The following is a 19,458-nucleotide window of genomic DNA, read 5'->3' as shown; positions in this document are numbered from 1 at the left end:
CTTATGGCAATGTTGCCTACATCAGTCTGGGGTCTCCCTTTTCTTTCATTTGGGATTCCTAAAAATGCCTCCTGGCATCACTGTCTGACATATCTTTACTGAAGCTGAGTTCTCCTTTTCTCTTCTCAAATGGACTACCGCTGAGCAAACAGACAGCTCTTTCTCTCTCTTGCTTTCATGCAGTGTTAGGAAGGCAGTCATACAAATGACAGATTCAGTTTTATCTTCTGCTGAGTGACAACATCAGATATATAATTAACTCTACTCTTTCCACAGGGAAAGAAATCATCTGAAGTCTTCTTTTCCTTTTAGGGTAATAACAATTAACTTTAATCTAAAAATACAGTAGGGAAAGAAAATATTTTTCCTTCACTAATGATGAATTCTGAACAAACAAGCACTGGGTAATGGATCTTGAATTGCTGTGCATTTTGCTGGATATTCCAAGAACACATTCCCCTCTCTTCAGTGTAACAAGGAAAACTGAATGGCAGGGTATCGTTCCACAATAACAAGCTGATTCAAAGGGAATTATATATTTTGACTTTCTGTAGTAATATTAAACTATTCTACAATGAGATGTTAAGGTGCTGTGGTGAGGAAACGATGAGGAAGTTAGCTCATAAGAGTCAGAATCAGCTCATGTCCATTTGAAGAAGCTTGACAAGCAAGGCTAATCACCTTCAATATCATGTTGTATTCATATTCTTACCATGCTTCACACTGATACTTAGATGGTAGAGCACAGAACAGGGACATATTTGATCACATATTTGATCACAAGTTCCCATAGCTACTTTGTGGGATATTGACCCCAGCATACATATAAAAATGCAGTATGGTCTCTTAAATAAATACTGTAGAAATGTCCTGCAGAGCCTCTGGTGAGCTTGAGAACCATATTTAAATAACCTTTATACATTAAGTCAGTTAGATCACCTGTGGGGTACTACCCACTCTGTACAATATCATGATCTTGCCCTTATAGGCTGAGGGTATTTGAATATGTTTGAAGAGACTTCAGACAAGTATTTAAGTGTTTTACTGAACACACAGGAAGCTCTTAACTATCTGCAATTTGCATATCATTGGTAACTAGTTTTTTATAACCCACACATCCATCCCTTCTTTTAGAACTGCAGATGCTCCTCCTCATTTAGCTCAAAACATTTCATATGACATTTCCTAGATGATATGCCAAACAGAGAATCAAAGCCTACAAAAGGTACTCATAAAAGTACATTTGAGATTGAATGCAGCAATTTGCATTCAGCATAACATGAAAATATCTCCAAGGTCAAAAGGGACTGCTTGCACTCATACACTTATGGTAGTTTGAAGTAAAGAATGTTGGATGGTGTACAGAAGAGGGAATGGCACAATGTCAATTACAAATACAAAGACAGAAATTAGAAAGTATTCAGGGCACAAGGTATTTTTTTCCCCCAAGAAAAGCAATGTACTTAGGAATGTTTGAAGACAAAAGCAATATATTTTGGCATTAATTCTAAACTAGCACAGTTTCACTACAGAAGAACCTATTTCATTACAAATTAAAGTAAGTAGTACTTGCTCTTGTGTGAAGGATTACTCATGAAAAAGCATGATTTGTAGTAGTAATGATACATGGCATCTCTATTATAGTGTCCTAGCCACAATTGTCAAGGAGGCAAGATCCATCACTCATGTTATACACATGTAAAAAGAAACAATATGCAGACAAATCTTGGCTTGCATTTCTAGAAATCAGTGACAATTATGGGTTCCTCTGGAGTGTTGCTCAGTTAGAAATCCTGCAGCTCATGCCCAGTATTCTGCTTGCTTTATCTCTAATTCTGCATTTGCTGGCTGCAGGCTAACCACTACCACACTATGTTATAGCATATTTTTTTTCTAATCCATCTATTTATGTCTGCTTTCAGTGCAGAAGATGATCTGACTGCTTGCATAGTACTCATCACACAAGGAAATGTTCTTGATTCTACTGACCTCATACCTCAGGATCCCACTCAATAAGTTTAAGAGGAGACAGCAGTGAAGCTGTTCAACAACATTATAAGCTAGTTCTGATTTGAGGCAGAATTTTTTCTCAGCTCCCCAGAATGCCATATTCATTCAGACTGGATATCTGTCTCTGTCCCAAGGGATTAAAAAAAATAATAATAATTTTAAAAAATCACTATAATGTGATTTTTTTCTCTTGAGGGAAGGGTTATTATCCAGAGCGACAGGCTTGAGAAATGGGCCTGTGAGAAATTCATGAAGTTTAACAAGGCCAATGTGAGTTGGGGCAATCCCAAGCACAAAAACAGGCTGGACACAGAATGGATTGGTAGCAGCCCCGAGAAGAACCTGGGGGTGTTGTCTGATGAGAATCTCAGAATCAGCTGGCAATGTGCACTTGCAGCCCAGAAAGCCAACTATATACCGGACTGCATCAAAAGCAGAATGACCAGCAGAGGGAGGAGGTGATTCTCCCCCTCTGCTCTGCTCTTGTGAGACCTTACCTGGGGTCCTGTGTTCAGGTCTGGGGCCCCCAGCACAAGAAGGGCATGAACCTGTCAGAGCAAGTCCAAAGGAGGACCACAAAGATAATCAGAGTACTGGAGCAGCTCTCCTATGAAGACAGGTTGAAAGAGTTTGGGCAGTTCAGCCGGAAGAAGAGAAGGCTCCAGGAACATCTCATACATGTAGCAGTATTCCAGTACCTACAGGAAAGCAGGAGAGGGACTCTTCATCAGGTATGCAATGATAGGACAAGGAGCAATGGTTTTAAACTAAGAGAGGGTAGATTTAGAATAGATATTAGGAAGAAATTATTTACTGTGGGGATGGGGACACACTGGAAAAAGTTGCCTGGAGAAGTTGTGGATGCCCCATCCGTGGAGGTGTTCAAGGACAAGTTGGATGTGGCTATAGGCAACCCAGTCTAGTGGGAGGTGTTCCTGCCCATGACAAGGGATTGGAATGGTCTTTAAAGTCCCTTCCAACCCAAACCATTCTGTGATGATAAGATTGTATGAATATGGTCGGTTCAGTCACAGACATGATATCTTGAACAGGAGAGTTGGACTGGATGACCTCCAGTGGTCCTTTCCAGCCTAAATCACTGCTTGTTCTGTAAGAAAGAAATAGTGTTCAGCAGGATAAGAAATCATGACAAAACAGACCAGTGGCCACTGCAGTAAAACTCTTAGCTTTAAAAACTCAACTTGATTGCAATTGATTTTGTTATGTGTTAGAGGAATGCCAGTGACACAATTAAAAACTTATTTACTGTTTTTCCTCCAAAACCAAACATTTGTTCTCTAGATTACATAACATGCACAGGTATACCCATGATAAGTTCATATATCATCTGTATAGCAAGTTCTTCCTTGCTTACTGACAGAGACACGTGTTTTTTTCTATGAAAAAAAAAATGTGGAGGCCCAGAAGGCTATAAGAAAGCAGTATATGCTGACTTTTTCAGGCATCTTCTAGCAAACTGATGGCCTTGAATACATTAAAATAGTAAAAATTCCCTCAAAGTCAGGTGTGAGACTCTTCTTGTACTCTTGACTCTTTGTAAGAGAAAAAACAAAAGTCCAGTGATGATTTTTGAGCCTTCTAAAGATAGCACAAGTATATCGCAAAACCATATCACAGAACCATAAAGTATATACAATTGTTTAGTACATGAAGATACTATGCTTCATCACTGCTTCTGTCAAACCTTGGTACATATTTAAGCATTTTAAACATTATACATGTTTAGCATTTTAAGCAATGGTGGGACCAATTGTCTTATGATTTTCACTGATATAAAGACAGCTTCATGGAAGACTTTGAGCCAAGCCTTCTTTGGAGGTTTGAACTATTGTGAGTGCATCACAGGCCAGCAGACCAAAAGAATTACACTAGATGAAAATCTGGCATGGTAAGTGATTTAACATTGAAAGGAGAATTGCACTTGAAGCCCAGCAAGCATTTAGAAAATAAACATTCTCTAGAGAGATGTGAAAAATTTTGTTCTCTCCAAAAGTAGGAAATGCCATATAAATAAATAAATATATATATATATACATACATATATATATATATATATATATATATATTTTTTTTTTTTTTCCTCCTCCCCTTTCTCCCACCTCCTCACCCCCATTATTTTTTTGGAGCCTACAAATGAATTTCAGCAACCAGTAATTTAATTCATTAAGAAGTATGACCCTAGTTTTTCCCCTAGAATAGCTAAAACTAAGAGTTCTGAATACATATATCAGTGAATTATTTAGGAACTTAAGTATCTTAAGTGGGAATACCAATGATAAGTAGCACAGAAAAAATATTTTTTTCTCGTTAAATGCAGTAATTCAAAACATGCTTATCTTTATGTATTTGAACAAATTATAGCAAAATCAACACTTGACTTGTTTGAGCAAGGGAACATTCTTACTTTCTTTTATTTTCCCCTTTTTCATGATATATATTGCATAGAGAACATAATATTGGCCTTAAAAGTAAAAGTGCACAACACTTTTATTTAAACTGTGTAGATTTACCTTGGACTGATTAGTTTTGTTCAGAGTCTCTGAAGTCTAAAAAAAAAAAAAAAAAAAAAAAAAAAAAAAAGCATATAATTTTCAAAGCTTTTAGGTAGCAAAAGGTGATGTTATCATGACTAACACAGACAAATTTCCAGGTTGTGATCTTTTGCCATACTCATGCCATTGTCACTATCTTCCAGGTTTCTGGAGTTCTTCTAGAGATCAAAAATGAGATCAGTTTCAAAGGAAAACAAAAGAAAATCCAACCAAATATTAAGAAGAGCTTTTTGTTATTAACTTGATGCACATCATTTTCCTTGAAATTACTTTCCTTCAAATGTGGATGTTAAAACAGAACTCACATGCTCAGTGCAAATCTTTGGCATAGTTCTGCAAAACTGCTTTAATCTGCCCACCAGGTTAAATGTGTTCAGTCACACACAAACAAGCTGTAGAACAGTTCACTCTTTTCATGTTCCCCCTGCTTCAAAGTGCCTCTCAGCTCCTACATCCCACAGTTTCTTTCTACGTCCCATCTCCTAACACTCCACTGCTCAACTATCTTTTTACTACTTCTCTTTCCCCTAATTTATCAGTTTGGAAGATTTAGATTTCTTTTTTTTTTTTTTTTTTTTAAAGAACTGTATCTAAAGAACAATAGAGTGGCAGAATTCAAGAAACCTTGTGTTTTCTGCCAGTCTGTATCCTAGTGGCACAAACATCTAAAATGTATTTCTTTTCTGCAGTCTTACTAACAGCAAATTAAATGATCAACATGACCTATCAGCTAATGTGGAAAACTTCCCTGTTCAAGCAAGTAAAGAGAGATTGCAAGATGGGCCTCTCCACCACATCAGATAGTAAACACAGGTGGCCAATCTCTTTTTAAAGAAATAATGAAAAATTTTCATTGTTGACTTTGTGCTTTGGCAACTAAGTAGTTTGATTTTCAAAATTCATACATATCTCACTTTCACAGGGGAGATGATGGTAAGAAAGTGGAACTCTCTTCTAAAGTCTCATCTTTTTTATCTTTATATTTAAAAGGTCATTTTTGAAAAATTTCACAGCTATATATTATCCTGAAAAGAGTCAGTAAGCTGTTCAGTTACGGTCAGAAAAGGAAGAGAGATCTAAGGTAAGGATATTCAAGAGAAGTCTCTCATTTTGTAAGCAGGTCACCAGCTTAAAAATGCTGGAAATCTTTATCTGATCTGTGCATCAGTCACAGCTGGATTATAGGTAGTCTGGCTGAGCACATGGCACAGTGTGCAGATAACCAGGTTAGCTCGGAACAAGCCACTCCACGTACCAGATGCATTAAGGTCACACTAGTTCAGTGCTGTGTTGTAGCTTCAGCAGTGATAATTAGGTGCAGGAGAACATCCCATTAATGGGACTATTCATCTTCTGATATCGCTTTGTTTGGAGCAAAGCTGAGTGTCTCTACTTGGTAGCAAATATAACTATATGGGTACACTTTTGTGAAAAACTTTTACAAGTAGCAAAGGAAGGCCTTCAGTCTCTGATCTCTGTACAGAGCATAAGGCACTGGGTGAAACAAGTGACAATGAGCTGTCTGTTATACATGAATTCTTGTGTCTCTGGGTGAGTCTTGGACAAGCCGGAGATAACTGTGTGAACTACTGTGGCTCTTCAGAAATTCAATAGAAACTAAGAGAGAAAAACAAGCATTATATCAAGGGAAAAAGAAATTAAGGAGAAATAAGAAACATGCATGCATACACAAACTAGCTCCTTGATGCACTTTCATGAATTAAAAGTCTTACACTTCCTGTTAAAAATGTTGGTATGAATTTGAAGGAGAAGAAATAGTATATGAGCTGCAGCATGAAGTATGCATCTGTCATAGACTGGCTTTTGATATTAATATCCTCAAAATTTTTTAAATAATCCAGTTTGTGGGAGGCAGCACAATTCTCCCAGTCACTACGGTCAAGGACAGGTGATGTTTCTTAGGCACTTTCAATTGTGCAGCACCAGCACGATCATTTCTTTCTGAGTAGAGCTTTAAAGCAAATTCTAACCTCAGTGAAAGGCATCAGACCAACAGCTCTGCAGAAGTCAGTGCCTGCATCTTGCTCACCTTGGTTGTGTTGACCACCCCACACAACCTCTCCACAGTGTGAGCCAAACTTCTGTGGAAGCAAGCAGTATCATTCTCCAAGCTGTAGCTAAAGCTAAAGGCTGCAAATTAAGATCAGACAAATATTTTTGGAATAAGTTTTACTTAAAAATAAACAAAAACAAAACAAATAAAACAAACAAAAATACATCATTTACCCCTAGGACAAAACAATTTCTACTATTTAAATATTTAAATCCAGACAGAATGCTATGAAGATGTCTAACATACATTAGCTGCTACCAAAATTATTACAGTCATGCCATATAACTTCTGTATGCATGCAGATAGGACAGTACACTATGAGGAAAGACAAACATAGTCATCAGTCTTGCCATAATACATTTTCATTATTCATTGTTGTTACATTTGTTACAATGTTGTGACAACAAAGATAACTATTGTTTATGTAATATTTGTGCTGTATTATTAGGCAACTAATAATAATACTTCTGTGTTCATTTCTGAGGTACACACTTGAGACTACATTTTTAAAACTGTTTTGTACAGATCAGTCTACAAAAACAGTTGTATAGTTATGAATTTTCAGAGAAACCCATCACTGCACAAAAGACACTGAAAACTACAAGCAAGTCCTTTATAATGGTGTGGAGTGCTGTACACTAAATGCTTCCAGTAGCTGGGGAAAATCCTGACATAAAAAGCAGCATGTTTTGTTTCTTGGTTTTCTTTTGTTTTTAAGGTTATCTCCCTAAAGAATTGTTAAATGCTGCTGTCTTCCATTCTTGAAGGCTCTGCTCTGGAAAGAGCAGCTGCAAAGTAAATTGGGCTGTTTTGCAGGAGACATGCCATGAGAGGCTGCTGAAGAGAGCTGGTCAGCCTGGTTCATACTTCACTAGAAAGCTCAATGTGGATTTACCTTGCTGGGCTTTGCAATCACCACATTTCTGTCCATGCTTCTAGCAGTAGCCTGAATTCAATGCCTGTGTTATTACTGCATTATGCTGAGTTTTGAGTGTGCCCTAATACACCATGCTGCTGTCATGCAACTCCACCTACACTAGAGCTGTCCAGATCACAGGAGCTGGAGACCTGGTCTGCTTGGGGTCTTTGTACCTGCCTCTCTTCAGCTCCTGCAGAGCACACTGGAGGTTGGGGGAAACATCTGCTGCTTGAGTATACAGTTTATGAAAACTCTCAGAGCTATGTATCACTCAGAAAAAGAGGCAGGCTTCTCACTTCTCCTCCTGAGGCTGCTCTGCTGGTCTGCCTGGCCCCACAGGTCATTAGGCACTACTAGAAGTTTGTGTCTTGGTGGTTGTGCCAAGGTGGGTTAGCAGTGGAACTGGGGCTGATCACACTGACATCTACAGTGCCTTAAACAACCACTTTATTGTCTTTCAGATCCAAAATCTGTTAAAATATGTCAGATGACATGTATATCAAATGACATACTTAGAGATGTAAACTTTGTATATATATATAATCTATATATATAAAATTCAGATTACATGTGTTTTGTAAGAACTTAGCCCTATTTTAAAGTGGTGTAGAATCTGTATTGCAGTGTACTTTTATAAACAGCTAATCTGAAACACTTGACGGAAAAAAAAAAAAATCTAGGTTTCTGCTTTCAGAATCAGCCAAACTATATTTTCTCTTGCATAGGTGACATATATATAATGCATAGGTGACACGATTCAGATGAATCGTTGCATGTGTTAACATGCATTCAATCCTTTTCTTTAACAGCTCATCTATTGCTGTATATCATACAAACTATTTTATAGCCTTGGAGGCATATAGCACACAGATTACTGAGTGACTGCAGTGCTACTTGCTGAGACACTAGACTGCTGGCTGACTGTAACTGTTTCAGACAGACAGCACTATTTCCTCTGAATTCCTTTAGGGGGTTCTCCCAACAAAGGAAAATGGTTTTGAAGTTTTGCTTTTACCTGCTTGCTGCCAAGGAAGCTCATAATAAAACCCATGCTGTTAACCCCTGTTGGAGCTGGAGCCAGGAAGCTGTGAGCCAACAGTGCTAAAAAGCTAGATGAACTCTTCAGAGCAAGCTAAATATGCTCAAATATATGCAATCCTGCAGTAGATTAACTGTTGAAAGGCAATTGTTCTATCAACAACATTAAATCTTTTACCACGCAATATAGCTTAGAGTGATTTGTCCCTCAAAATCATTTTAATCAGTGTGTATACATTCAAAGTTTGAGCATTTGAGAAAACATCATCACTGTATTTTAAACCAAGGTGTACTGCTACATTATTTATTTATTTATTTATTTATTTATGAAGAAAACTAAGCAGCTGTGGCTTCTGCCACTTTGTTACAGAAAGCATTCCAGGGCAGCTGATACTGAAACTATTTTCAAAGGGAATTCTGTCACAACACCCCATGGGACTTGTGTGGTCAGTTCTCCAAACAGCCTCATAAAAATGTTTTCCAAGGTGTTTTTCATATTCTGTAGTTGCTTCCATATTTATATATAAACACCTGATTGCAATTTGGTATTGTTTTGGAAATAGGGATGTCTTTAATGTATTTTTTTTTGGAAATATAAACTGTCAATAGTATTTTGTAAATATATACTATCCAACTGAAAGTCTTGCCACACTCAAAAGGAAAAATAAATAAATAAATAAATAAATAAATAAATAAATAATAAGTGAACTGTATTCTGTAATATAACTTCTGCTGCTTGTCTGCTCTGCACCACTGATCTCTGATTTAGAGTTGCAAGCCTGAAAATACAGAAGAGAACATAAATTGCAAGATAGGAAAAAAAAAAAAAAAAAAAAAAAAAAAAGAAAAAAAAAAAAAAACACAGAAAACGTTATCCGAATTCCTTGTTACTTCTCCCAACTACAGTTTTCCTTTCCTCCTTTCACCCTTATGATCGGTTGTCATTTTCTCACAGTACATGTCTAATTCACTCAAATTACAGCCTCCAGAAAAAGCTGGTCAAGAATTTTCCAACTGAATGTTTATTCAGTGAAAAATGTCAAAACACTGAACCCAGAAGTTTTCACAGTGACATTTCAGTTTCAACAAATTTCCACAAGACATGTGCCTGTTCTCTGCCAGCTCAGCCATGGGGATTCAAGGATATCTGGGCCTTTAGGTCTGTAAAAACTATGCAGCTTTGCGCCCCATTAGGTGCTCCAAGGCATTCCTACTCTCAGGGTCAAGAGCCCCAGGAGCCGTCACCTCTGACCAAAGCGTTTAGTTCAGATGGCTGGCATTGCAGAAGGGATGAAGGAGTCAGCAGTTCTAAGAGTCCTTGTCTGAGATGTCCTCTCAGGGATTCCTGTGTCTCCACACACACTCTGATGGGAATTTGGCAGTTGTAGATCTCCCAGGACCCAATGTTCAGGCAAGGCTTTGCCAGCTCTGGGGACTGCTTTTCAGTGCAGTGGCTTCCCCAGGCATTTTTTAACATATTGCTCAGTCTTGTTTTCTGGAAAAAAAAATAAAAATAAAAAAAAAAATCAAGGCAGAACAGTTCATTAATATTCAAGCATTCTTATAGCAAAAGAATTTCCCTTGAGAGGGAAACCCCAAGCTTTGAAATGTCATCCTTCAAAGATATAGGGAAGAATGCCTCCAGAAATCTGTCATTCAGGGAATATAAAGTTTTACCATGATGAGCACAGGCAGACCTCTTCACCTGAGCTGCATCAGAAGTATTCTAAGTCAAAACAGTTCCCATACCTTTAAAAAATCGTGAACATTTTTCTTCAACCTATCTTTTGCTCAGGCAGACACACCACAGAGTCAATAGTGTGAAACCCCTTAATCATTCAAAAGGCATATCAGAGTAGATATAATCATAAGGCAACTGTCTTTCTCCTGTAAAGCAAAGCTGCATGCAAAAGTGTGAAATCCATGAATCTGGCAGAGGAGGTATTTGTGTCTGCAGCCAAATGTCTGTACATTTAGATTAGGAACCTGGATGTACAAAGAGATCAGATAATACAGATAATGCGTAATTCCTCAATTTGTTCATACAAATGCCATTTCCATAAAACAAATACAGAGAGCTTAATCATATTGTAGGATCCACGGTATCACAGTAAAATGGCTCTGTAATACCCTTAAGCTATAAATCTTGCTCTTAATGTAGTTCAGAATTAGGAAACATGTATTTTCTTTTAATTTTCTTGAAACTATGCACGTGCATGCATGCACACACAAACACACATATATATTTGTCACATATATTTGACAGGTATGCTAATTTAGGAAAACTGAGACATGTCCTTCCCATCTGGTTCACATTTTTCTACACTAAATGAATTCTTATATCTTTGCTATGGCAGACTTGTCACTGAATGAATCTAAGCTTGTTCACAAGAAATAAGCAGTAAGCAAAGATTCTCACAAGGATGGCTCTGGAAATTTTTAGAACTAAAAAAAATGTGTTTAATCCAATTTCATGTAAAAATTTCTAGCATTTTCATTAAAACAATCCTCAAAATAAAAGTCCTTTTTCATGTTTTGAGGAAAATCCCCAAACACTTGTTCCAATAAATAACAAATATCAGAATTCTTTTTTTTCAAAAAAGTGAATAGGACTTATGCATTATTTTCCAATCATCTCGAGCATCTAACCCATAAGAAGTAGCTGAGTAATCCAGAACTCTATGCCCATTATAAAGTTCTTTTCACATGTGACCAAAGAGCAATTGATTTTAAATTTAAAACTATGTTTAAAACATTTTTAACATGTAATCCTATGACAATGACTGTATTTATACCTATTTCATATACAAGGCTTAATATGCCTCCAGTATTTATGTATAGGTGAGCAGTGCTCTGCGTATGATATGAATTATGGAGGTATAGTCAGCTGGTAATTTGTCACATCTTGCTGGCAGGTAATCTGATCGTGTATGACAGCTATTGTTTGCACGGATGAATACAATGATTGGGCAAGACTCTCTTCTGAACAGTCTCAGTGAATGTTTAATGTGCTTGATTTATCTATTTTTTTTAGGTAAACAAACTTCAGAGTATACCACAGTGCCTTTAAGAAATTGAATGGACAGCATGGTGGAAAGCAAATTGCACTGCTGCTGTTGCTCTTTCCTGGCTTTCCGGCATACAGAATGCTTTTGGTCCTCTCACAGAAGCTCCTTGTCAGGAGCTTCTTACAAAAGCTCCTCATCTTATCTTTGTTCCCTTGACATAACATACTCTGCCAAGGTTTTTCAAAGGCTTCATCTATGTCTTGGGATACTTCTTTTCCCAAGCTTTAAAAGGAATTTCATTTTAGGATCTGATGTTTTACTAAGAGATTATTTTAACACAAAGACTTGGATAAATTTATTACAGCAGAACTTCATTTACTGGCTCCTTTATATGTAAGTGATAGGAGAAGGAAAAAGAAAAAAAAAGATGTCTAGTATAACTTTTTTTGAATGCGTTCAATGTAATTCCAAAAGTCACTTGTTCTTCTTATTGTATCAGAAGTTTTATCATTTGGTTACTCTCCAGAATTAAGGAACCAAATAAATTCAAGAACAATATAAACTGATCTAGTTCAGAATATTGTTTTCAGCAGTAGTCAACATGTGTCTTGAGAACAGGACAATCATGAATCACCTGTAAACCCTAGAAAATCACAATTCTGGTTGAGAACAACCTATTCCTATCTATTTATCATCCAGTACTTGATATGATGTTGGTATGTTCCTGTAATAGAAAGGATGGTAAACAAAAAATAATCATAAGGAACTTCCCAAATTGTAATGCATCTCTGTTTATTTCTGTTTCATCTATGATTTGATGGGTTTATTTAAAATACCCTTTCCCTTTTCTAGGGCAAAGGCAGACCCTTACTCAATTTTTATGGCTCATCATACAGAAGCAATTCCATACCTTCAGGTGCCCTGTAGAGTCTCTCTGTTTCTCTTTTGTTTTATTACAACACTTCTTAGAAGAGTGAGCAAATACAGAGAAGAGTGTTAAGGCACAGATGCATTATGGCATTGACAGCTGATGTGACAATGATCTGCCTATTCTTTTCCTAATAACTCCCTGCACGCTGTTTGCCATCATCTGTTTATCACTTGAAAATGTAATCTGCCATTTTATTACCCATTCCTTGCACAGATCTTCACAGTCAGCCTTTGTATTTACTCTACTGAATCATCCAGTGTCATCAGTAAACTTTGTCTCCTTCTTGCTCATCCCCTGATCATTCATAATCAAAGTAGCCCCATACTACATATACTGCGGGAGTCTACTGCTAACCTTTTCCCTTTCAGATTACTGACCATTTATTCCAAGTCTCTTCTTCCTATTTTCTAAGACAGTTATTTAAAAATGTGATGACCTTTCCCTTTGTCCCATGACAGCTGAATTGCTCTAAGAACCTTTGAGAAGGGACCTTGTCAAATATCTGTTAGAAATACAAGAAAACCATATCAACAGTATGTCCCCTGTGTATGGGCTTACAGTCTTCTTCAAAGCACTACAATACTTTCGCAAGGCAAAATCTGTTTAACTACTCCCCAGTGTATACCATTTATTCATATGAACAACAGTCCCGTTTTAAGAAGAGTGCCTAGCAATATTTTGTGTACAGCTAGCCTGTAATTACCTCTCGCAGAACCTCCCTCAACAACTGGCATTGCATTAACCATCTCCTAATTCTGTGACATTAAGACAGCTTTAATCAAAAAGCTACATGTTAGAGTTTGCTAGCTCAGTTGTTTGGGTTTTGAGCTCCTTAAATGTTTTAAAAATCTTCATGTTTTGTTGCTACCTATTTTTCTGATTTCTTCTATACTGTTTTGTATATCAATTCAGTTTGAAACAATTTAATTCCCAAGTACACCTCCAATAAGAGGACTCTTGTAGAACCAAGTCCTTTCAAGATGAAACTGAGGTCTAAATCATTTGTTTTGGCTTTTTTTTTTTTTTTCCTCTCTGTCTTGATCTTTTTCTCTTACATTTTATCTGCATTTGGCTGTACCTTTTCCTGTATGCAAAGTGTTCACAAATATGTTTATTAATATTGCTTGTGTTTTTTCTTCCCATTTGTCACCCCACTTATTCATTTGGTGTGAGAGGGGTTGGGGCAGATATTACTGTGCCTGCTTTACTGCTAAATTATAGGTTCCTGATAAAGTTACCCTGAGCTCAAATATTTTCCAAGCAGTGTTTTTAATAAAAGAATTTTTTCCACTACAGGAGACATAGAAAGTCACAAAACCAACAAATCACATGAACTCATCTAGATCAAAGCATCATTCTGGATTACATTTTGAAAGGTTTTTAAATCAGTCCCACTTTGTCAATGCATATGATTGCACCTGCATTTTCCTGGCAGTAACATTTGCATGGTACAAGTTTTCTGTGAGCAAAGTCAAACTGCATTTGCCTGCCAGTAACAGGGCTCAAGATGTGAACGCAAGCAGATTACCAAACACCAAGAAACTACTTTTCAAAACTTTGGCCCACAAATTTCTTCTTTTATAATTAAAAGATATTTCTACTTTTAAAATTACCTTCTACAATTATTTTTTTAATATCAGAGGCAAAAAAAATGATTAGCTATTTCATTCCTCCCCTGTCTGAAATGCCCCAAACAATGGTTTGATTAAAACCTGGCTATCTTGCTGGTCATATGAGTTCTTCTGCGGTTACCTGCCAGTTAATCAACATGAAGAGGTATGTAACTACAGTAGGGCATGTCTGGTTATTCAGTGATATATAGGTAATATATTTGCCACCAGCCAGAATTGCATCAGATAATTCAACCATTCAGCCTGCTCTCATCTGTGCTGCCAGCAGCCTGCACTTTTGAAAACTCGTAACAGCCTTTTGTAGTGGGCAGAGCAGGAATGGTCTGCTTCACCAACTTTCCTTATATAAGCTCACGCTTCAGCTGCTTTACAACACATGGGCTGGATCCCAAATATATGACAGCAAATTTCAAATGACAATAACAGAACAGGAAAGCCCATCCAATGTTGTAGGTTTGTCAAGCTGTTCAAACAAAACATGAAAGGCATCTTAGGGTCCTGACACATCAGCCACAACCAGTTTACAACTCTCACCAAATCTATCAAAATCTTATGCTTCCTTGTCTGGCAGCCCAGTGTACCTGTGAAATCATACAACCACCTGTCTGTCAAATCTGGTAGTGCTCACTGGCTTCTGTGAAGATGATAGCTATTTGTAGTTCTTACATGCTGAATGCTGATCACTACTTGGTATTCAAATAAGTCTCAGAAAGCATGGTTTGTCTCTCCTGACGCCTGTTATTGTGCATGTTTCCAATACTCAAAATATTAATTTACATTACTGAGTCATAGCCTGTGAGCCTGCTGAAAATAACATTTCATTCTTATCAGTCATGTCTCCAGGTTTCAGATGTGATGAAAAAAATCTTAAATCATTCATTTCTAATTGTTTTCCATCAGTACTTCTGTAACCCAAATGCTGCAGCTGAGAGCAGAATTCAGATGTTCTCACTCCTGTTATACACAGCCTTATTCTCAAAATCCTCCAGCTTCAGTTGCTCATTGTAGAGAAATAAAGGTGGAGTTAAAGGTTTTAGAAACTGGTGTTTAATTTGCTGAGTAAAAGGGAAAGAAAAGACGGAAAATAATCTCTAAAGTGGAGGTCCATTACATCAGATTTGTCCAGGAACTAAGGTTTCCATTTGATTGGCACAACAGCAGAAATAAGAGTCAATCCTTTTGATAATACTTGCTATGAGACTTGTAAATACTTGGTATTGTACTACTCACTCATTAACTATCTTCTGACTCTTTAAAGCAACACGAGAGTCTACCAATCACAACACATAGTAGGTATCTGAAGCTGCTCTTTTTTCTCCTTTAAAATTATATGTTAATCCTGAAACAAAACAGATGGCAGATTAGTCTTACTAGTATTGAGGCCCTGATATTGCAAACCTTCCATGCACAGAAGGTTTCATAAATATCACAAACCCTTGCAAGCAACTTGCAGAGCTATCACCAAGTAAAAAGTAAGGGGGTCAACCGAATAGGTTCACTTCACAGTCCTAGTAGGATAGCAACACAGTAGAAATCTCCAGTCAGAGATGGAAAAATTCTCATGCCCCAGCTCAGAAGTACAAATCCACTATTTTTTCACCCCTACACACAACCCTTCCTTATAGCACCTTAATTTCTTCCAGCTGGAGAAAATTAAAATAACAGAATATCCTTAGTTGAAAGGGACCCACTAGAGCCATTGAGTACAATTCCTGACTCCACACAGAATAACCTGAGTCAAACCATGTATCTAAGAGTGTTGTCCAAACACTCTCTGAAGATTGGCAGACACGGAGGCATGACAATTCCTCTGGATATGCTGCTCTAGTGCCCATCCACCCTCTTGGTGAAGTACCTTTTACTAAAATACTCTTTAAACTTCCATGGTGCAGCTTTAAGCCACATCCTATCACCGGTTACCAGAGAGATCAGCATGTCCCTTTCCACTCCTTGTCATGAGCAACTTCCAAATAGCAGAGGTCACACTTCAGTCTCTTCTTCTTCAAGCCGAATGAACCAAGTATCCTCAGCTACACATATGTACTGCCCTCCAGTCCTGCTACCCTTTGCAGTCCCTGTTTGGACACTAATTTGTTATATCCTTGTATTGTACCACCCAAAACTGCACTCAGTACTTGAGGTGAGGTTGCACCAGTGCAAACTATACCAGTATAATCACTTCCCTCAAACAACTGGATACACTGTACTCCAGGACACAGTTGACATTTTTGGCTTCCAGGGCACATTGTTGACTCTTATTAAGATTACTGTTAACCAAAACCTCTGCAGCAGTCTCTGCAGGGCTGCAGTCCAGCCACTTGCTCCCCATTCTATTAATTCATCAATGATTATACCATGAGAGGGTATAATGTGCACTTGAGAAGCACAGAATCTGGCATTTGCTCTGGTTAAATTTCATAGGGTTGGTGATTGCCCAGTGCTCTCACCTATCAAAATCTCTCTGTAAGGGAATAAAAGGCTCCTCCAATTTGACTATCATTCATAAACTTATTTAGTGTGCACTCAACTCCTGTGTCTAGGTTATTGATAAAAAGCATTGAAGAGAACTGGCCATAAATGGATCCCTGGGTAGCACCACAAGTGTAACCCCTTTTGCTATAGCTCTTTAAGCCTGACCTGCCAGCTGGGTTTTTCATCCATTTTATTACATAGTTGTATGTAATGTATACATACATACATGCGATACTGAATGCTGGACATTTTCTCCAGAAGAATACTGTGAGAGACAATAACTAATGCTTTGTTTTAGTAAAGACATTTACTTGACATCTAACTGCTTTCCTTTCTTCCACTAGGTGAGCAACCTTATAATGAAAGGACATTATGTTGTTAAAGTATGACTTTCTCTTCTTGAATGCATGATGGCTTTGATCAATAACTGCATTGTTTTTCAAGTATTTTTCAACAACTCCCTGAATAATTTTCTCCATAATTTCACCAGGCTCTAAAGTGAGACTGACAGGCCTATAATTACCAGGGTCTTTTCTTCCCCTTTTTGAAAATTAGAATGACTTTTGCCAGCTTCCAGTAAACAGAAACATTTCCAGATTCCCAAGACTGTTGATATATAACTGAGAGGAATCTCACAATAACATTGGCCAACATTTTCAGTGCCCTGTAATGAATTCCATTGGGCCCCGTAGAATTCTGAGCTTTCAGTTGCAGCAGCAGGAAATTCTATACATGTGCAATAGCAATAGGGAGCTCATCACTCCCCGAGGTCATGGTCCTCAAGCTCAGGCTCTGGAGGTGTCAAGTCCTGGTCCCAAGACCTTTAACACTGGTGTTAAAGTGAGAGACAAAGAAGGCATTAAGCCTTATCTTCATCCTTATTCACAAGGTGACCAACCTCATTAAGTAGTGGACCAATGTTTTCTTTAATCCATCTTTTGCTGTAAACATATTTCAAAAAACCTTTTTTTTTTTTTTGTTATTCACCACTGTACTGGCCAGCTGCAACTCCAGCAGAGCTTTGACCATACAAATTTTCTCCCTGCTATAGTGAGCAATAACTTTTTAGTCTTCCTGTGTAGCCCAACCTTGCTTCCTAAACCCACACATTTTATTTTTCAACCAAACTTCCAGGAAGAGATTGCTGTTCAGCCAAGCTGGCATTCTGCACTGCTTGCTTGATTTCAGACACGTTGGAATTGCCTGCTCCTGTGATCTTAAAAGATGGCTCCTATAAAGTGTCTAGTATTTATGGACCCCAATGCTCTTGAAAGCAGATTCCCACAGGTTCTTTCTAACTAGCCCCTTGAACAGCCTAAAGTTTTCTTTCCCAAAATCTAGGGTAGCAGATCTGCTGACAGGTGCTCCCATATCTCCAAGGATTTTAAACTCAACTTCATGATCATTGTGGTCAAAGCCACCAATCATCACTTCACCAATGAGATTACCTGTATTTACGAACAACAGATTGGAGAGGGCATACTACCTTATTGGATCCCTTAGTACCTGTAGAAAAAAGTTATCTTTTGGTTGCCTCTGGAATTGCCTGGATTTGCTTGTGTCTGCTGTATAATTAATTAAAGGTAAGCTTTGATAATTTAGGATTCATTGGATTTGCAGCCAAACAGCTATTAAAATACCACTTCCTTCTGAATTGTGTATTGTCCTTATGTAACACAAACTGTGAAGTGCAGGTCCAGTGCTAGGTTTCTCAGCCATCTTTCGTATGTGTTAGTTCCTCAGTATCAGCAGGGTGACAAGAAACAGGGAAAACACAGTACTGAGAAGAAGACATTTATACATTATCAGAACATAAATAAATAAATAAATAATCTCTCATGTATAATGCAAATTTGTAATATCAATAAGATGAATTTTAAGGTTGTGAGGTGCAACACTATAAAACAGTCTCCCTAATAAAACATTTATTAAATTTCTATACATGAAAAATTATAAGGAATCATTAACAGTGAGGCTTACATAAGCCAGGCTTATCCAATATAACCAAAATCCTATCCCAACTCAGTATCATATAAATAATAATAATAATAATAACAATAAAAAAATCAAATTATCAGGTTCAGAAGTAAGTGAAAACCCATATTTCATTTGTTAGAACCATGGAACACAAGCTGAAAGAAAGAAATAATCATGTAAAATAAAAATAAAAATGTTCCACAAGAAGATGAATGCCTACAACTTGCAAAGCTTTTACTTTTGCAAGTAGCACATGTCTGTTTGCCATTAAAATCAGCAGGCTATTATTCATTGCAATATCTGCAGGAGCCATTCCAACTTCATTTTAAAATAAAAAAAATTTAGCTCTCAGCAAGCTGCATGGAAAATTACTTTAAAATACCTCAAAATCTCCGAACATTTTATTTGTAGAGAATTCCATATTCACTGTGGTCATTACAATGGCTCCAAGTTTTCTACTCAATTAGTAAATGTGAATGTTCCTTCAATCATTAATTGATATTTGACATTTAATAACTGTTTAATTGCATTTAAATTACATGATTATATGAGGCATTTAAGTAGTTAACATTAATCGACTTGCAAATAATTGATATTTTGAAATTGTTAGCTATCAAGCCCTTCATCAAATGAATCACCCATAGTAAGTAAAGGGAATTAGCCAGCTTCCTCTCACAGCCTCACCCCATCACACAACCCCAAGAAGACAGCTGTAAGGCAACAGTGTGGTTGAAAGAAATCCATTTACCCATTCTGCTGTTGCTTTCAGAAATGAAAACACTAAGGAATGTTTAACCACAGGGGCCTCTCACTTTTCATGGTGAC

The sequence above is a fragment of the Anas acuta genome, chromosome Z (assembly GCF_963932015.1).
Source record: "Anas acuta chromosome Z, bAnaAcu1.1, whole genome shotgun sequence".
In the NCBI taxonomy this organism is placed as follows: domain Eukaryota; kingdom Metazoa; phylum Chordata; class Aves; order Anseriformes; family Anatidae; genus Anas; species Anas acuta.
The sequence above is the reverse complement of the archived record's forward strand: the minus strand, read 5'-3'. Positions refer to the sequence as shown.